General features: G+C 31.8%; 1 long non-coding RNA gene across 1 annotated transcript; it reads right to left on the bottom strand.

The window, feature by feature from the left end:
• Window positions 1-1,789: 1,789 nt before the first annotated feature.
• Window positions 1,790-3,582, bottom strand: LOC148762193 (uncharacterized). Its single transcript, XR_016027211.1, has 3 exons — window positions 3,452-3,582; window positions 2,722-2,795; window positions 1,790-1,853 (listed from the first exon to the last, which is right to left on the bottom strand). It is a non-coding gene; the product is annotated as an uncharacterized LOC148762193 (long non-coding RNA).
• Between the last annotated feature and the right edge of the window lie 16,196 nt (window positions 3,583-19,778).

Raw genomic sequence — 19,778 nt, 5'->3', positions numbered from 1 at the left:
ATACTGAAACATAAAATTTCCCACTTTCCAATAGTTCAAATTAAAAATCAATTAGTAACAAGCTTTAAATATACCTTTAGATTGATTTTTTAGCTTCCAAATGCCTCTTTTAAAGCCTCAAATTCGTGTGGGGGAAGAGGGTTTTGAGAGCAAAGGGAAAGGGTTTTATTTGGCTTTTGTTTTAAATGGGTAAACTACCCAAGGTTCTTATAGTTTTTGGCCAATCCACATGCATGTAACGATACATTTGGCAATGTATCGATACATCTCCACGAGTTCCCTTTAATTCTATATATATATGAGGCATTGTATCGAATTTTTTTAGACAGAATGCTTTCTACCCCAAGTGTATCGTTACATTTGGACAATGTATCGATAGAAATAACATTCATTGCTGTGTTCTTCAAATCTATCTATACATGAAGCAATGTTCGATACATATTTCCCAAAATACCTTTCTTGTGTTTTTTCTGCCTTCAGTGTATCTATAAATGAAGCCAATGTATCAATACTTCTTGTCCAGAATGCACTTTTCCAACAATTAGAGCATCCCTAGCTTAAATCTCTAACACCCATTTCCTTTCCAACTTACATTACCTATTAGAATTCATCAAAATTACCTAATATCAAAACACAAGCTCATCACATAATTCAAATCCTCATTCTTGCTTTATGCCACATAATGCATAAATCACATAAATCACATTTAGCATAATTGCTCTCATATTATATTCATTTAACTACCAAACACATGCACTATATCATGTAGGTGCCAAACGTATGCACACATCATTTCGGGGCCTTTACACACCCGTACATTTCATAAATATCTCTCTGTGGACATAGGCATATCCATGAATTCATAAGTATAGACATAATAATTTGCTTAAGCTCTTTCAATGGCTTAACTTACGTTCACATGTTCAACATCAAGATTGAGGGTATTACAGTTTCATCATTCTAAGTTTGTTGAGTTGAAAATAATTTGTATATAGAACTAGTCTTGGGCAAATGATAAACCATCATAATCATCCATAAAATTTGACAATGAACAGGAAAAGTAAGGGGCACATTGATTATTAAACTAGATAACAAAAAAAAAAAAAGAATTGAACAAATTAAAAAGCATTAAAGACTCTGGACCAATGGTGGAGTTAGGATTTTGCATTTGAAGGCGAACAAGAAGTGGGTCTGTTGTGGGGTCTTGGGGATATAATTCTATTGTAATTGGTTTTACTTTTGTCATGACCCGGAACTCCCCATCGAGCCTGTGACAATCGCCGCGAAGCCTCGACAAACATTCTTCACTCCGAATGTCGATCGAAACCTCGCAAGGCTCTCGTATCAGCTTTCGCACTTCCCCGATGAGCAATAGTTATCAAATAATCAATATACGAAGGATTACAAATCATTTCCAAATCATAACATAACATTTTTTTTTTGCTCACAGGGGCATTTTTGTCATTTTTGTCGAAAACCTCGAAACTTGCTAAAAATGCAGTAGGTAAGCCGAAAATATATATTTAATGATTTAAAAAAAATTAAGTATCTAAAACGTTCATTTGAAAGCAAATTGTTGACAACTAGTACTATTCAAAAATAATAAATAAAATATTATATTTTCTCATAAAATAAATTTTTATAGAAATATTCGTAAATAATTTTTTGCACATGAAAGTAAAGTAAAAATTGTATGAATAGAAATACAGATAACCAAAATATAAGTTTTGATCTGCAATGACACGTGGGCTCCAATTGACCAAGAGGATGTAAGACTGTGAACTCTTACTTTCTATAACGCAGTTTCGAGCTTAGTTCTCGTCCTACTCGACTATCTACAAACTGTCCTGAGCCTGAAAAATGTATAGGAAGAAGGGGTGAGATTTTATAATCCCAGTGAGTAAACAGATACCATCAAAAGTATCTAAAGCCGAGTAAATAGAGACAATTAAAATAAGTCATCATACTGTAATTTCATTACCTTTCAGTTCATTTCAACCAAATAAAATCAATCCATATAAATCGAGTAATCAACTTGGCTTATGAATTTCTTAAAACTTTGGCTCGTGCCAAAACTCATACTCGGTGATACCTTGCGCAGGGCATCCAACCGAGTCCGCCAAGGCTGTTAAAATTTTGTATACACTTAAAATATATTTTAAGTTTGAGAAAAATACAGCCGTTCCTTGGCGTTGGCTGAGTTCCCTTTCACGTGGTGGTTTGGCGTGAAGTGAACCCTAAGCTTTACCCCAGGAGATACCCTACGCGCCTCTCCGTTCGAGGTAATAATATAATGGAGTTTACCGTGCCCCTCTAATACGCTGGTCCACGGAACCCCCTCTGCAGTAAATAATTAATATATAATCCACCAATCAATAAAATTCATTCTAGCATGACATGGCAATTTATTGCAACCTAGCCTCTCAAGGCTGAATACACAGTATAAATAATTCTAACACCAAAATCAGTTTAGCCATTCATGCTCATTTAATATCATAAGCCATTCAATTTAAAACCATAATTTACAACACAAGCAGACAGTCTCCAATTACTCTATTTTCAAAACCAGTATTCGATTTTTCAGAAAATTTATAAAATCATTTTATAAAATCACAATTTCTCCTAAAACATAGCAATTTACCATTTAAACCCATTTTTCATAAAATCACACAATTGTATAAAACTACTCTAGATAATTAAGACGATAATAAGTTCACTCACAGTATTAGGAGTAGAAATACTCCTATCTTTCGCCCTCGGGTGCAGTCTCTAACCCGAAACAATTGACTCACCACCTATCCATAATCCATGATACAAAATTCAATAAATTGTGTCAATTTATCATAAATTATTTCAGGCTCTTATCCATGCGTATGCACTAGATAGGATTTGAAATGTTTAGACAATCGCTTAATTACGGTGTCCGACCTAACTCGCCTATACACGATGTAAAGTCCTAAAATCCCCAATTCGACTCCAATTCCATCCATTTCAATTTCAATTATCCAATTATATCCACAATACCTCAATGACTATGAATTTGGTCCAATTTATCAGTCCGGACTATAAATTACGCTTTTACCCCTAGTGGGTAAAAATTTCAATTTATTGCACTGAAAATTCCTATTTAATTTCCAATCTCATAATTCATCATTTTTCCACCCAATTCTCTTAAAATAAAGTCAACCTCATCCTCACATACCATTGGCTAGATTCGGCCTAGGGAAATTCATGGAGAAGATAAATATTTTTCTTGTTGTTTTACTCATAAACATGCTAAACTAACACTAAACACTAACATAGCTCAAAATCAAATTTATCTAACAACTTTCTCTCTCTAAACCCATATGACCAGAATTCAAATCATCCTCAAATCACATGATTCAACCATGAAAAATGATGGAAAATGCATGGGAAAGGTAAAGCACAAGACAAATTTAAGAAATGTTACCTTTTTTCACTTGATTTTTGAATTTCCACCTATTTTCCCTTTAAATTTCTTAGCTAGGGTTTTATTTTCTCTTTTCTCTCTCTTGTTTCTTGCTTGGCCGAATGTTGAAGAAGAAGAATGGGTGGGCTGATTTTTTTATGCCTTTTTTATTGTTTAATGAAATAATATTATTTTATTCATATTTTAAATATTTTATTAATTCATTTTTTTTTTCTAGCCATCCATTTGTCCAACTTTTTCCACCATGCATTCCCTTTGACTTATCCAAGTCTTAAGTGAAATTTCCAGATTTTTCCAAAGTTTTGGTGGAGCAAATTCTTCAAAATTACACTTTTGCCCCCGAACTTTTCAAAAATTACATTTTTACCCCAAAAATTGAAAATTTTCCATAATGCATAATTTGCACTCCTCATACTCATTTCACACTCCAAATAATTAAATTTGATTAAAATCCTTTCAAAAATTAAATTTTTTGATTTCGGGTGGCAAAATTACCATTTTACCCTTTTACTCCAAATTATACCGAAATTAAAATTTTTCACTTCTAAACTTCAAATCTTACTCCAATAAGTCAAATGGGGCCAAAAATATTTTCTAAAAATTTTCATTTTGTCCCCAGGTGGCAAATGACCATTTTGCCCCTGGATAGCGAAAATTCCGGTTTGACTCCAAATTGATCCTCAAAATCCGAATCACCATATTAAACCATTTTGGGACTTTAAAATTCTTAATTTCATCGTAAATTCTCTATTTGATCTAGTTCGAGGTTTAAATCAACTTTGTTGTACGTCTAGGTATAATACCGACTTTTGTAAATTTTTTTTTGGGACACTCTTAGCATGCAAACATGCTATCCATCACATGTATGTCATGACAATTATTTTTATAGAGTCGGCTTGTCATCTTCTCCCCCACTTGAATCAACCATATGATCTTTCTTCTTGACTAATTTCGACATCCGGCTAAATATTAATATATTAAAAATTTTATCTTGTCTCCTTGGTACCTGAAATACCTTATTATGCCTCACTTGACTTCCGAATCACCTTTTATCTCACAAATTCTCTTCTGATGAAATTATTATTATTTTATTATTATTTTCTCACTTGCGAAATATTTTATCCTAAACTACTCCTTTCGTCACTTATCACTTTTAAACATTTTAATTGACCTCAATTTGCATTCGCTCAACTTTATTTATCACCATATCAAAGTATGGGGTATTTCAACTTTAGTCTCTAAATCTACTAAAATTAGTTGTTGACTAATTGCTTTAGGGTATTTTACCAAATAAAGAAATTATTATAAGGACAAAATTATAAAATTTTTAAAAATAAGAATATATTATGATATTTTAAAACTTTTGGGAGCCTTACCCCATCTAGCCTTCATTCCTTCCGCCACTGCTTTGGACCGTTATCCACTCTTTAATTTTAATTTAAAATACTTGAAATTAAAAAAATAACAATAATTGCAAATAATACTAGGCTTAGATCAAGGTTTCTTTTTTAATTTTATTTTTTGAAAACAAGAGAATTAACAATAAAGCTTAGACTCATTATACGTGGGTACAATGCTACCTCTATTCCACCACCTAATATTTTAGGCACGTTCAAGACTCAATGATACAGCAACAGTGCTTCGATCCCGTATTGTTAGGGACACAGAGGGCACTGGACTCATATCCGTCATCAGAGCATATTTTTGTGCAATCAGCATTGACATTGTAATTTCGTCAATGTAGTGACAAGTTTGGGCGCTCACTCTAATACCTATAAAACAAACAGATATACACTTGCATGCATCATTATTTTTTTTTAATTGTAAGAAAAATATTAAACTTGAATCTTTAAGTAAAAACAGGATATATGCATTGCAACGTATACTAAATATTGTTATTTAATTACCTAAAGAAAGTGAGAAACATATGATGAGAGCAGCAAAGCCACCGTTGCTTGCTTTGATGCCATTATAATGACAGGGATAGAAGGCAGGTTTTCCAGGGAGAGTGAGGTAGGAACCAAGAATCTAGGTAGCCTAGGACGAGGCAGGGTTTTATAACACGCAGCTTTAATATAGCCATATACATTGTTGTCTAGTAGCCCCTTATTATTTTTTTTAAGAAAAAGGAAACCATATATATATGGAATTGATTTAATTTAAATAAATCCTCAATGCAAAAATTAATTACAGTTCGGTTCATGAATCTCATGATGCTTCAGATTGTAGATTAGCTTGAAGATTTATTACCAAAAACAATTGTAGATTTGCCAAGATTTGACGGATGTGAATAGTTAGTTTTAACTTGGTTTTTCCTTTTTTTTTTTTTCATAAAATACGTGTTTTCTAAGAAAATTTTGTTTTTTGTTTCAAAAACAAAAATTCTCTAAAGCTAATCAAGAAAGATTATGGTTTTACCCTTGTATAGAAATTGAGGGTCTCACAAAAATCTTTTGCCTTTCTAATCCCTTTGCTTTTCTTCCTTATTTGTGGACAATATTCAACATTATTTTCAATTTATTCTAATGAAATATTCTTTCATTAATTGATTGTAGTAACTATAGTTGTTTAAAAAATTACATCTCTTGATTCAAACACAATGTTGACTAAAATTGAATCATTAAGTTCAATTTCCATAAACCTATATACTTTATTATGTTATGCGCATAACCTATGAATATGCATTATATATTTCTGTTACCCAATTTTTTTCTTTTGGGTTTTAAAATTTTAACTACATCTCTACATCTTTAAACTTTCAAATAATTAATATTTGAAAATAAGGTATTGAAAATTGATGGACTATCTTGAAGAAGTTAGAATAATTTGAATTATAATATTTTCTGTTTTTATCTAATTTTAAGCACTTGATAAAATATTTACATTGTAATTTAACTTCTAATTTGTAAAACTTAAATTTATCAAAAACTTTATCTTAAGAACACAAGAAATACACATTGTAATATCTAGAGAAATCACCAAAGAATGTGACAAATATTTCTATGAAGCTAATGTAGGTGTACTATAGATATCACATACAATACTAATCATTTTACCACTTTCTTTGTCAACATCAATAGGTTTTCACAAAATCAAAAGTTAATTCCGTTCATGTTCCACTTGCAGCAATCATTGTTGAAACCTAATAAAAACTTAAAATTGTTCAAACACGAGGTTGGAAAAATGAAAATGTTAGGGAATGACTTCAAGGTGTTTATATAGATGCCATTCTCCCTAAAGTTTTATTTGTCACCAGTTATATCATGTGAAAGAGTTACCGGTGTATTAAACTTGAAGATACAATAAAACCTAATGATTGATTGCACTTTGCATTAACGAAATCAAATCCACTGAGCACTCATTGATGTATAGCATCAAACTCATATAGAGTTTTTTTTTCCAACAAAACAATATAGATGCAATCTATGGGTCCATTTGTTTTGACGTAAAATATTTTTTGAAAGAACGTTTTTTAGTTTTATATTTGTTTGGAAGAGGGAAAATTTATTCTAGATGTAAAACATTTTACAAGTCACAAGGAAAAGCATTTGTTGACCACGTAAAATGTTTATACCCCTAAGAGGTGTAAGCCATTTTCTAGAAAAAAAAAAAAAAAACAGTTATACTAAGCCTAGGAATATATGTTTGAAGAATATTAATATTTAAGTTAAAATATTAAAAAACTTAAAAATATTAATATTTAACTTAAAACATTAAAAAAGTTAAAAAATACTAATATTTAACTTAAAAATTTTTTTAACTTACAATATATTAAATTATTCAATACTATTAAAATGAAAAAAAATACTTTTTTAATAAAATCACTCAATGCAATTAAAATCTTTATTTTTAAATTGAAAATCTTACTAATATATATAATAAAGAATATTTCAAGAATCGTCATTTGATGAATACACATTTATAAGTATAGGTTTTAAATGTCTTACACAATTAATGAATATTGATATTTTTATAGTGTTATGGTAAAAAATTAATGAGATAGAAAATTTTTGAAAACTAAAGCTTACTTTCATTACAAATATGTGGTTAAATACTTTGACAAATATCATTATTCATTTTGCTGATTTTCATTTTCATTCCTAATTTTGATCCTAAATTTGTGAAAACTAAATGACACTCTTGTTTTATAAGAGATGGTGGAAAATATTTTCCACATGATGATTCAAACAACAAAAAATGTTTTCGACAGTATATCCAAATAATTAGAAACATTAAATTTTTCTATGAAATATTTTCCACGAAATTTTTTCTCAACAAATTATTTTTCGATTATTAAATGGACCCTAAAGAAGAAATTGAAACAGGTGGAGAGAATAATTGCGAATTGTTTCTATTCTTCTTTCCCCTTTTTCTTTTACATTCCTATTTTAGAAATCAGAAAGTCTTATTTATAGACAAAGATGTCTTCTCCTATAAAAGACAACTATCTATTTCCAATACACACAATTGTCTATATTTTAAAAAATATAATTGTTTGATTTTTCACATAATTATTTGAACAAATCTAAATTGTCACGACCCGGAACTCCCCATCGAGCCCGTGACAACCGCCGCAAAGCCTCGACAAACATTCTTCACCCCGAATGTCGATCGAAACCTCGCAAGGCTCTCGCATAAGCTTTCGCACTTTCCCGGTAAGCAATAGTTATCAAATAATCAAAATACGAAGGATTACAAATCATTTCCAAATCATAACATAACATTTTTTTTTGGCTCACAGGGGCATTTTCGTTATTTTTGTCGAAAACCTCGAAACTTGCTAAACATGTAGTAGGTAAGCCGAAAATATATATTTAATGATTAAAAAAAAATTAAGTATCTAAAACGTTCATTTGAAGTGAAAATTTGACCATTTGAATATAATAAAAATATTCAATAAAATAAACTATCTTCTTGTAAAATAATTTTCATAAAACTATCGGTACATAATTCTTATAGCGTAAAAGATAATTATATTCATATATACTATAAAGCAAATAACCAAAGCATAAAATTTCTTTTACAGTGACACGTGGGCCCACATCTATCCAAAATGCATCGGAAGCTGGAAACCTACAGTTTTTACCGATTCGAGTCCAAATGAAAGTCCTTGTCAAAGTCAACTAACTATGGAATTCCCCGAGCCTGAAATGTGAGGAAATGAGGGTGGTGAGATTATAAAATCCCAGTGAGTAAACAGATACCATCTAAACTATCTAAAGTCGTGTAAATGGAAACAATTAAAATAAGTCATCATACTGTAATTTCATTACCTTTCAGTTAATTTCAACCAAATAAAATTAATCCATATAAATCGAGTAATCAACTTGGCTTATGAATTTCTTAAAACTTTGGCGCGTGCCAAAACTCATACTCGGTGATACCTTGCGCAAGGCATCTAACCGAGTCTGCCAAGGCTGTTCAAATTTTAAATACACTTAAAATATATTTTAGTTTGACAAAAATACAGCCGTTCCTTGGTGTTGGCTGAGTTCCCCTTCACGTGGTAGTTTGGCGTGAAGTGAACCCTAAGCTTTACCCCAGGAGATACCCTACGCGCCTCTCCGTTCGAGGTAATAATATAATGGAGTTTACCGTGCCCCTCTAATAGGCTGGTCCACGGAACCCCCTCTGCAGTAAATAATTAATATATAATCCACCAATCAATAAAATTCATTCTAGCATGACATGGTAATTTATCGTAACCTTGCCTCTCAAGGCTGAATACACAGTATAAATAATTCTAACACTAAAATCAGTTTAGCCATTCATGCTCATTTATTGTCATAAGCCATTCAATTCAAAACCATAAATTTGCAACACAAACTGACAGTCTCCAATTACTCTATTTTCAAAACCAATATTCGATTTTCCATAAAATTTATAAAATCATTTTATAAAATCACAATTTCTCTTAAAACATGGTAATTTACCATTTAAACCCATTTTTCATAAAATCACACAGTTGTATAAAACTACTCTAGATAATTAAGACGATAATAAGTTCACTCACAGTTCTAGGAGTCGATGTACTCCTAATCCCAGTCTCCAAGCACAATCTTTGTACTTTTACCAGTGTACTTTGTTCACCACCTATCCATAATGTACAATACATAATTCACCACATCAATACTTGACCATTATAAACTCAATTCAGGCTCGGTATGTCACGACCCGGAACTCCCATCGGGCCCGTGACAACCGCCGCGACGTCCCGATAAACACTCATTACCCCGAATGCCGATCGAAATCCCGCAAGGCTTAGCATCAACTTCCGCATCTTCCCGGTGAGCGACAGTTATTAAATCTCGCATTTCAAGAAATCATAAGTTGTTTCCAACTCAAAACAATAAAAATATTATTTTCTAGCTCACTGGGGCATTTTCGTCAATTTTTTTTTTTGAAATTTCGAAATCCGAAAAATGTAATATGTAAGTGGAAACACATATTTCATGATTTAAATTAAATTTTGAAGTCTACAACATTCGTTTAAAGTAAAATTATAGCTATTTGAATATAATAAAAACATTAAATAAAATATTCTATTTTCTTAAAACACAATATTTTCAAAGTCTTCCTAAAATAACTTTTGTAGCGTAAAAGTAAAATAAATTTATTCATATAGTAATAAAGATAATTAAAGTATGAAATTTCGTTTACAGTGACACGTGGGCCCCTAACTAACCAAGAAAGTGTAGAGCTACGAACCCTTACTTCCTATGATGCAACTTCGAGATTAATTCTCGTCTTAATCAACTATCAACAAACTGTTCTGAGCCTGAAAAATGGATAGGAAGAGGGGTGAGATTAAATAATCCCAGTGAGTAAACAATTACCATCAAAAGCATCTAAAGCCGAGTAGATGGAGATAATATAAAACGTTATATCTCAATAATGTTCATAACACAAATTTCGTTTCAATCTATACCAAACAATTTATTTCATCAAAATTTCTCGGCTTATGAATTTCTTAAACTTGGCCCCTGCCATAATCATTCTCGCGGGTACCTTCGTCAAGGTATCCCATTGAGACCGCCAAGGTTGTTCAATGACCCATACCCATAAACATGTTTCCACATTTGACACACAGTCGTTCCTTGGCGTTAGCTGAGTCTCACTCTCACGTGGTGGCCCGAATGTGAGGTGCACTCAAATCATACCTCAGGAGATACTTCACCCAACATCTCCCCCTAGAGGTAAGTATATAATTGAGTTACCGTGCCCCTCTCATAGGCAGTCCACGGAAACCCCCACCACTGCAGTGACCGTTTAATATACCACCAGACCCATAAAATTTCCAGTAGCTTAATATGGCGAATAAAATTTAATCCAATCTACCGAGACCAATCCAAAATTGTTCATATATTTCATGCCAACCCCAAAAATTTAGCCATCATTCTACCATAGTGTCATAAGCCCCAATTTTAATAACATATAAAATCATAAATTTCAACACAGTCTCCATATACTCAATTTTCTCAAAACAATATTTGATTTCAAAATCAGTATAAATCTCATTTTTACTAAAAAATATTTTAATTGGAAAACATAATATTTTATAATTTAAATTCACCATTCAATAAAAGCATCAAACAAGTATAATTACTCTAGATATTTAAGACGATAAATTGTCCACTCACAGTTTTAGGAGTCGATGTACTCCTAATCCTAGTCTTCAAGCACAATTTCTGTACTTTTACCAGTGTAATTTGCTCACCACCTATCCACAATGTACAATACATAATTCACCACATCAATGCTTGACCATTATAAAATCAATTCAGGCTCAGTATATATGCATGATATGACATGCAACTTATCCGACTATCGCTTAAATGCGGTGCTAACCTAATTCGGCCTATTACCCGATTAAATTACTAACGCGTCCAATTTAATCTCAAATTAATTTTTTTCAGTTTCTATACCTCAATTGCACCCAAATTGACTTAATGTCCCTCAGTGTGGTGCAAATTATCAGTCTCGATATCAAATTACGAAAATACCCCTAATGGGTAAAAATTCATATTTTTACTCCGAAAATTCCCATTATTTTTCTAAACTCATAATTCATCATTATTCATCATAATTCCTCAAATAAACATCAAGATCATCAGCCAATATTCCCCTAAAAAATTCGGCCAATAATGGTAATGGAGAAAAATAAATTCTTTTCTTGTTGTTTTGTTCCTAAATATGCTAAACTAACTTAAAACACTAACATAACTTAAAATCAAATTAATCTAACAAGTTTCTCTCTCCTAACCCATTTTTCCAGAATTGAATTCATCCTCAAATCACATGATTCAACCATGGAAAATGATGGGAAATGCATGGGAAAGGTAAAGCACAAGTCAAAATCAAGAAATTTTACCTTTTGTCACTTGTTTCCTTGAATTTTCACCAAATTTTCCTTGAATTTCTCCCCCTAGGTTTTTGTTTTTCTTTTCCCCTTTGTTTTCTTGCTATGGCCGGCCATAATGAAGAGAAAATGGTGGTGTGGGCTGATTTTTATAGTTAAATAATATAATAATCTAAACTTGCCACATGTCACTACATTATTGGTCCATTTTTTAAATTCTTATCTTTCAAGCTTTAAATCTCCACCACACATTATTCCTTAAAATATCCATAACTTAGATAAAATTCTCAAACTTATCCAAAGTCTTGGTGAAGTAATTTTTTGATATTTACACTTTTGCCCCCGTAAAAATAAAAAATTACATTTTTACCCCAAAAACTGAAAAATTGCCCATAGACATATTTCTCATCCCTTATACTCATACCATTCTCCTTTTAACGATTTTTCGAACTTCCTAAATATACAAACATTCTATCGAGCATGTGAATGACATTATAATTATTTTACAAAACAGGGTTTGACACGGTATATATGCATGATATGATATACAACTTATCCGACTACCGCTTAAATGCGGTGTTGACCTAATTCGGCCTATTATCTCCAATTTAACTCCAAATCAATTCTTCTCACTTTCTACACTCCAATTATACTTAAATTACCTTAGTGACTATGAATGAGGTTCAATTTATCAATCTCGGTAGCAAATTACGAAAGATACCCCTAGTGGGTAAAAATCGTATTTTTGCTCTGAAAATTTTCATTATTTTTCTAGGCTCATAATTCATCATTTCTTAACCAATTCTCCTAAAATGAAAATCAAATTTATCCTCACTCAATACATGATAAATTCGTCCATTAATGATTGTGGGAGAAAATAAATTCTTTTCTTGTTGTTTTGTTTCTAAATATGCTAAACTAACTTAAAATCAAATTAATCTAACAGTTTCTCTCTCCTAACCCATTTTTTTCAGAATTGAATTCATCATAAAAACATGTAATTTAATCATGGAAAATAAAGAGAAATGCTTGGGAATAAGAAAACTCAAGCTTAATAGAAAAATCTCACCTTTTTCACTTAATTTCCTTGAAAATTCACATTTTTTCTTTGATTTTCTCTCTCTAGGGTTTTGTTTTTGTTTTCTCTCTCTTCTTGCTGGTTTGGCCGGCCATGGGGTGGAAGATAGGCTGATTTTATGCCTTTTTATAAAGAAATAATAAAATAATAAAGGTATGACACATGGCATCATGTCATTGGCCCGTTTTTAAAATTTTAAAAATTTTAATCTTTTTTATCTCCACCACACATTTAGTCAATGGTCAAAATGAGGATAAAGGAAGACCATGTGCTGGAAAAATATCATGGTGGTGGAAAATTACAATTTTGCCCCTGGGGTGGCAAAATTACCATTTTACCCTTTTACTCCAAATTATACCGAAATTAAAATTTTTCACTTCTAAACCTCAAATCTTACTCCAATAAGTCAAATTATACTCCAATAAATTAAATGGGGCCAAAAAAATCTTTTCTAAAATTTCTATTTTGTCCCCAGATGGCAAATGACCATTTTACCCCTGGAGAGCGAAAATTCCGGTTTGACTCCAAATTGATCATCGAACTCCGAATCACCATATTAAACCATTCTGGGACTTTAAAATTCTTAATTTCACCGTAAATTCTTTATTTGATCTAATTCGAGGCTTAAATCAACTTTGCTGTACCTCTAGGTACAATATCGACTTTTGTAAATTTTTCGAGACTCTCCTAGCATGCAAACATGCTATCCATCACATGTATGCCATGACAAATATTTTTATAGAGTCGGGCTTGTCATCTTCTCCCCTACTTGGATCAACTATATGATCATTCTTCTTGATTGACTTCGACATCCGGCTAAATATTAATATTTTAATATTATTTTATTAATAAAATATTATTTTATTCTAAAAATTTTATCTTGTCTCCTTGGTACCCAAAATACCTTATTATGCCTCACTTGACTTCCAAATCGCCTTTTATCTCACAAATTCTCCTCCGATAAAATTATTATTATTTTATTGTTATTTTCTCACTTGCGGAATATTTTATCCTAAACTACTCATTTCGTCTTTTATCACTTCTAAATATTTTAATTGACCTCAATTTGCATTCGATCAACTTTATTTATCACCATATCAAAGTATGGGGTATTTCAATCTCCCCCACTTAAATAGAATTCGTCCTCAAATTCCCGTCGATGTTGCGTTATCAATCTCTTTCTATGATCCTACTCCTTGTTCCTTCTATAGGAACATTCAATTTATTCACCTCGTTCACCTTCAGTTCAATTAAATGCTTTATTTATGGCAATTATCATCCTTTGGAACCGGATCAGTAATACTTTTCACAACCATGATTTCTTATATCAAGACACTAAGCATGCCTTTATCACCATTATTAAATTTGAACCATAACTTCACCTCAATTATACTGATTTCGATCACATATCATACTTACTTATGTATACCTAATCATCATTTTATTAATTCGCTCCGTACCAAATTTCTCAACCTTGATTCATCCATCTTATACTGGTCCAAACCCTTCCTTTAATAGAGTTCCATTAAGAACTTAAACAATCCAAGGTTTACCTTCAAATTCATTCATAACTTTAATCGTTCATTACATGTCCGTTAACACTTTAGCTCACTAACCTCTCTGGACACTATTTCAAAATCTCCCAATTACCGAGAACCATTCTTCACTTCAGTTAGTAAAATTATCAATTTCATATATACATATATACATGTATTTTCAAATGTCAACATCTCTCTTTATATATAGGAATCCATGTTTTCACATGCCTTGGACTACATTCCCCCTTTATTCATCCGTATCTCAATCCTAGTTTCAATATAATAATTCTTATAGTGCATGTCAACCTTCTTATTATACTTGTGTATAACTTCATATCATTCATATCATTTCCAACCATATGTTTGAGTTTCCTTATACTATATATCATTCATCACAATGTCATCTCCATTGAATTATAATATATTATGCATGTATGCTTTATAATCCTATTGATGCCTCAAAGATTTATCTTATCTTGATCATTGCATCTCATGCAATACCACAATTCTTAAAAGTCATCCTTTTGTCCTTAATCATCTTTCATGCCTCTATATTACCTTGTATCTTTCTTGCATTACGATATTGATTTGTCACTTAAGACTTGAACCCATTTGAATCATGTATGCCTTAAGCATTTTTGAATTCCAATTTCCATAATATATATTAGGAAAGTTTCATTACCTGACTTCATTTTCAAGGTCAACTTCTATCATCTTTTGTTCCACTCCTTCATAAGAACATAACATCATTCTTCCTTAACCAATTTATAAATTGTACTTGAAATTGTAAAACTTAAAACTAGATTCTCCTTAAGTATTTTTCAATATTAATACTAATATCACTCTCAGCTTACAGCTTCCTTTTTATAATCACATAACTTAGTGCTTGCTTTAACGAGATCCAGAGTAAAACTTCTCTTGAGTATTTCCTTGGGAATATCTATCTTAAACTTATGTCTCACAGCATGTGATCCCTTAACTTGTGATTTATCCGTTAGGCTTCTCAGCAAGTTTTAAAAAATTTACGTTTCATACTTGCTGTGTATGATTATAATCTCTTCTCAAATATGTTTATGTATTCCTAAAACACTTAATCTTAAAGGTACATAAATACGTACTCATCCATTCAATCCCTAACTCATCTTCATAGGTTTCTAGGGTGTCACACAATTAGCCTCATGTTGTTCCTAACTCTTGTCATTTTACTGTATCAAAACAGATATTACAAATTCTTGTAATAATATTCTATATAAACTGATTTCCTATACCAGTGTCATAATTCTTCCTTCACACTTTCATTATTTGGTATCTCATCTCAATATAGTCACTTCAAGAATCTTTCAATTTTTTTCTTTTAATTATATGCCTATATACAAGGCAATAAAGAAGTTTTTCAATTCATTTGGGTAAACATTCTCCAGAATAGTTAAGACTTCCAGATAACAAAACACAATGAGCAACAACCAAAATTCAATTTGTAAGCTCATTATCGTGTCACTCCCATCTTACTCATGCATCATAAGCGTGAGGTATTTGGAGCAGTATAGTGTTGAACAGTCAATGCTGAAGTATTGTAGCTATTAGAAATTTTCTCATCAAAGCTATTTGTCTGCATTCAAAGTCACCACATCAATCATTCTCAACCAGTTGTTTCCTTTTTAGATATATATCATGAGTTCCATAAGTATAGGTACCTTCTATTTTCTTGTCATACACATTAAGCCAGATTAATACTTCCATCTCATGTCATGTTTTGACGTTTATCAACATTCATAAAATTCCACCTCAAAACATCCTTTCCATACAGTGTAATAAATTCATGATACATATACCACTTCATACATAAGTTGCTTACTATCTACAACTTTCCTCAAATTTATTGTCATCCCTATCCAATTATCTTCATTGTCTTATACTCCAATAATCTTATTGACTTTCGGTATAATTAACTACGAAAACAGCTCAGCTTCCTCCTTACTTTATTCTCGCAATCCTTACTGAATCAAAATTTTATAATCCCCATATTCCATAATTTAACTTCATTGGGTTATATTTGGCCCAACTATTGCCTCATAGTGTCATAACATCACTGAATAACCCCCTTCATGCTTAAATTACAATCATTAACGTAATCACATTATCCATTCCAAATGTCATTTATAACCTTATTGCTTCCTTCTATAACTTTCCTCAATAATTATATCACCAATTTATCCCTATCATACTAAAGATTCCCATATACCTTCAGTTACTTAAACAGCCATTTTATAATACATTCTAGTCATATACTTTTAAAAGCCAAACTATTTTTAATTCTTTGTACAGATAATTATTATCTCTTTTACACGACATCTACTTAGAGTTAAGGTAGTGTAAAATCCTACGAAAATATTACATGTCCTTGGGATCATCATCTTAATCTGATCTTAGCGAAAGATTCTACTCCGAGTCCTCCTGAAGATCCTCTTTCGAGTTTTCCTCCTCTTGAGATTTTTTTTCCTTTGCTCCTCAATCCAGGCTTGTTGTATTCTCCTATATTCTTCATCACTCACCGGTGTAGCATTTCTTCCACAACCAGGAGGAAAATGTCGTACACCTGACACTTTTCTAAGGGGTTTACTCGCCACTGTTACTTTCTCCTTATCCTTTTCTGGTTGTCCCTTTACATTTATCCCATAGCTTGGTGAAAAGTGTCGGACTACTGTCACGCTCTTCCTAGAACGAATACCTCCTTCGGCTATCCTTAATTTCCCCCTTTCTTTAGTATGTTCCTTAGATTCTCTCAAAAGGGAACCTCTCATGCTTACACTAATATTATCACTATCTGTACTTTTTGGACTACTCGATTCAGATTGCCATCGGCTCCTAACAGTAGAATCTAGCGATCCCTCGCTATCACTATGAGAGGTATCGAGACTACGACCTCTTCTAGACATGGTGTGTATGTCACCAATGCACCTCAAAACCTATATGCAATCAAATAGTAATTGTTTAATTATTTATGCATCTCAAAAGTAGATAGATTTCTATATGTAGATGCATATATTCTATTCAATCTAACCTAACTTAACTTAACTTAACTGGACTTGGGGCCATGCAGTGTCAGTGTAGATTTCTTAAAACAACCTTAAAATCAAAAACTTTAAAATCCAAAGCTTTAAAATCAAAATATCTTATCTTTAAACCATGCTCTGATACCAATCTAAATTGTCACGACCCGAAACTCCCCATCGAGGCCGTGACAACTGCCGCGAAGCCTCGACAAACATTCTTCACCCCGAATGTCGATCGAAACCTCGCAAGGCTCTCGCATTAGCTTTCGCACTTCCCCGGTGAACAATAGTTATCAAATAATCAAAATACGAAGGATTACAAATCATTTCCAAATCATAACATAACATTTTTTTGGCTCACAGGGGCATTTTCGTTATTTTTGTCGAAAACCTCGAAACTTGCTAAACATGTAGTAGGTAAGCCGAAAATATATATTTAATGATTTAAAAAAAATTAAGTATCTAAAACGTTCATTTGAAGTGAAAATTTGACCATTTGAATATAATAAAAATATTTAATAAAATAAACTATTTTCTTGTAAAATAATTTTCATAAAACTATCGGTACATAATTCTTATAGCGTAAAAGATAATTATATTCATATATACTATAAAGCAAATAACCAAAGCATAAAATTTCTTTTACAGTGACACGTGGGCCCACATCTATCCAAAATGCATCGGAAGTTGGAAACCTACAGCTTTTACCGATTCGAGTCCAAATGAAAGTTCTTGTCAAAGTTAGTTAACTATGGAATTCCCCGAGCCTGAAATGTGAGGAAATGAGGGTGGTGAGATTATAAAATCCCAGTGAGTAAATAGATACCATCTAAACTATCTAAAGTCGAGTAAATGGAGACAATTAAAATAAGTCATCATACTGTAATTTCATTACCTTTCAGTTAATTTCAACCAAATAAAATCAATCCATATAAATCGAGTAATCAACTTGGCTTATGAATTTCTTAAAACTTTGGCTCGTGCCAAAACTTATACTCGGTGATACCTTGCGCAAGGCATCTAACCGAGTCCGCCAAGGCTGTTCAAATTTTGTATACACTTAAAATATATTTTAGTTTGAGAAAAATACAGCCGTTCCTTGGTGTTGGCTGAGTTCCCCTTCACGTGGTGGTTTGGCGTGAAGTGAACCCTAAGCTTTACCCCAAGAGATACCCTACGCGCCTCTTCGTTTGAGGTAATAATATAATGGAGTTTACTGTGCCCCTCTAATAGGCTGGTCCACGGAACCCCCTCTACAGTAAATAATTAATATATAATCCACCAATCAATAAAATTCATTCTAGCATGACATGGTAATTTATCGTAACCTAGCCTCTCAAGGCTGAAAACACAGTATAAATAGTTCTAACACTAAAATTAGTTTAGCCATTCATGCTCATTTATTGTCATAAGCCATTCAATTCAAAACCATAAATTTGCAACACAAACTGACAGTCTCCAGTTACTCTATTTTCAAAACCAATATTCGATTTTCTAGAAAATTTATAAAATCATTTTATAAAATCACAATTTCTCTTAAAATATGGTAATTTACCATTTAAACCCATTTTCCATAAAATCACACAGTTGTATAAAACTACTCTAGATAATTAAGACGATAATAAGTTCACTCACAGTTCTAGGAGTCGATGTACTCCTAATCCCAGTCTCCAAGCACAATCTTTGTACTTTTACCAGTGTACTTTGTTCACCATCTATCCATAATGTACAATACATAATTCACCACATCAATACTTGACCATTATAAACTCAATTCAGGCTCGGTATATATGCATGATATGATATACAACTTATCCGACTACCACTTAAATGCGGTATTGACCTAATTCGGCCTATTATCTCCAATTTAACTCCAAATCAATTCTTCTCACTTTCTACACTCCAATTATACTTAAATTACCTTAGTGACTATGAATGAGATTCAATTTATCAGTCTCGGTAGCAAATTACAAAAGTACCCGTAGTGGGTAAAAATCGTATTTTTGCTCTGAAAATTTCCATTATTTTTCTAGGCTCATAATTCATCATTTCTTAACCAATTCTCCTAAAATGAAAATCAAATTTATCCTCACTCAATACATGATAAATTCGGCCATTAATGATTGTGGGAGAAAATAAATTCTTTTCTTGTTGTTTTGTTTCTAAATATGCTAAACTAACTTAAAACACTAACATAACTTAAAATCAAATTAATCTAACAAATTTCTCTCTCCTAACCCTTTTTTTTCAGAATTGAATTCATCATGAAAACATGTAATTTAATCATGGAAAATAAAGA

The sequence above is a fragment of the Theobroma cacao genome, chromosome 6, assembly GCF_053813885.1.
Source record: "Theobroma cacao isolate CCN51 chromosome 6, ASM5381388v1, whole genome shotgun sequence".
Classification (NCBI taxonomy): Eukaryota; Viridiplantae; Streptophyta; class Magnoliopsida; order Malvales; family Malvaceae; genus Theobroma; species Theobroma cacao.
This window is presented reverse-complemented; position numbering and strand designations above follow the sequence as displayed.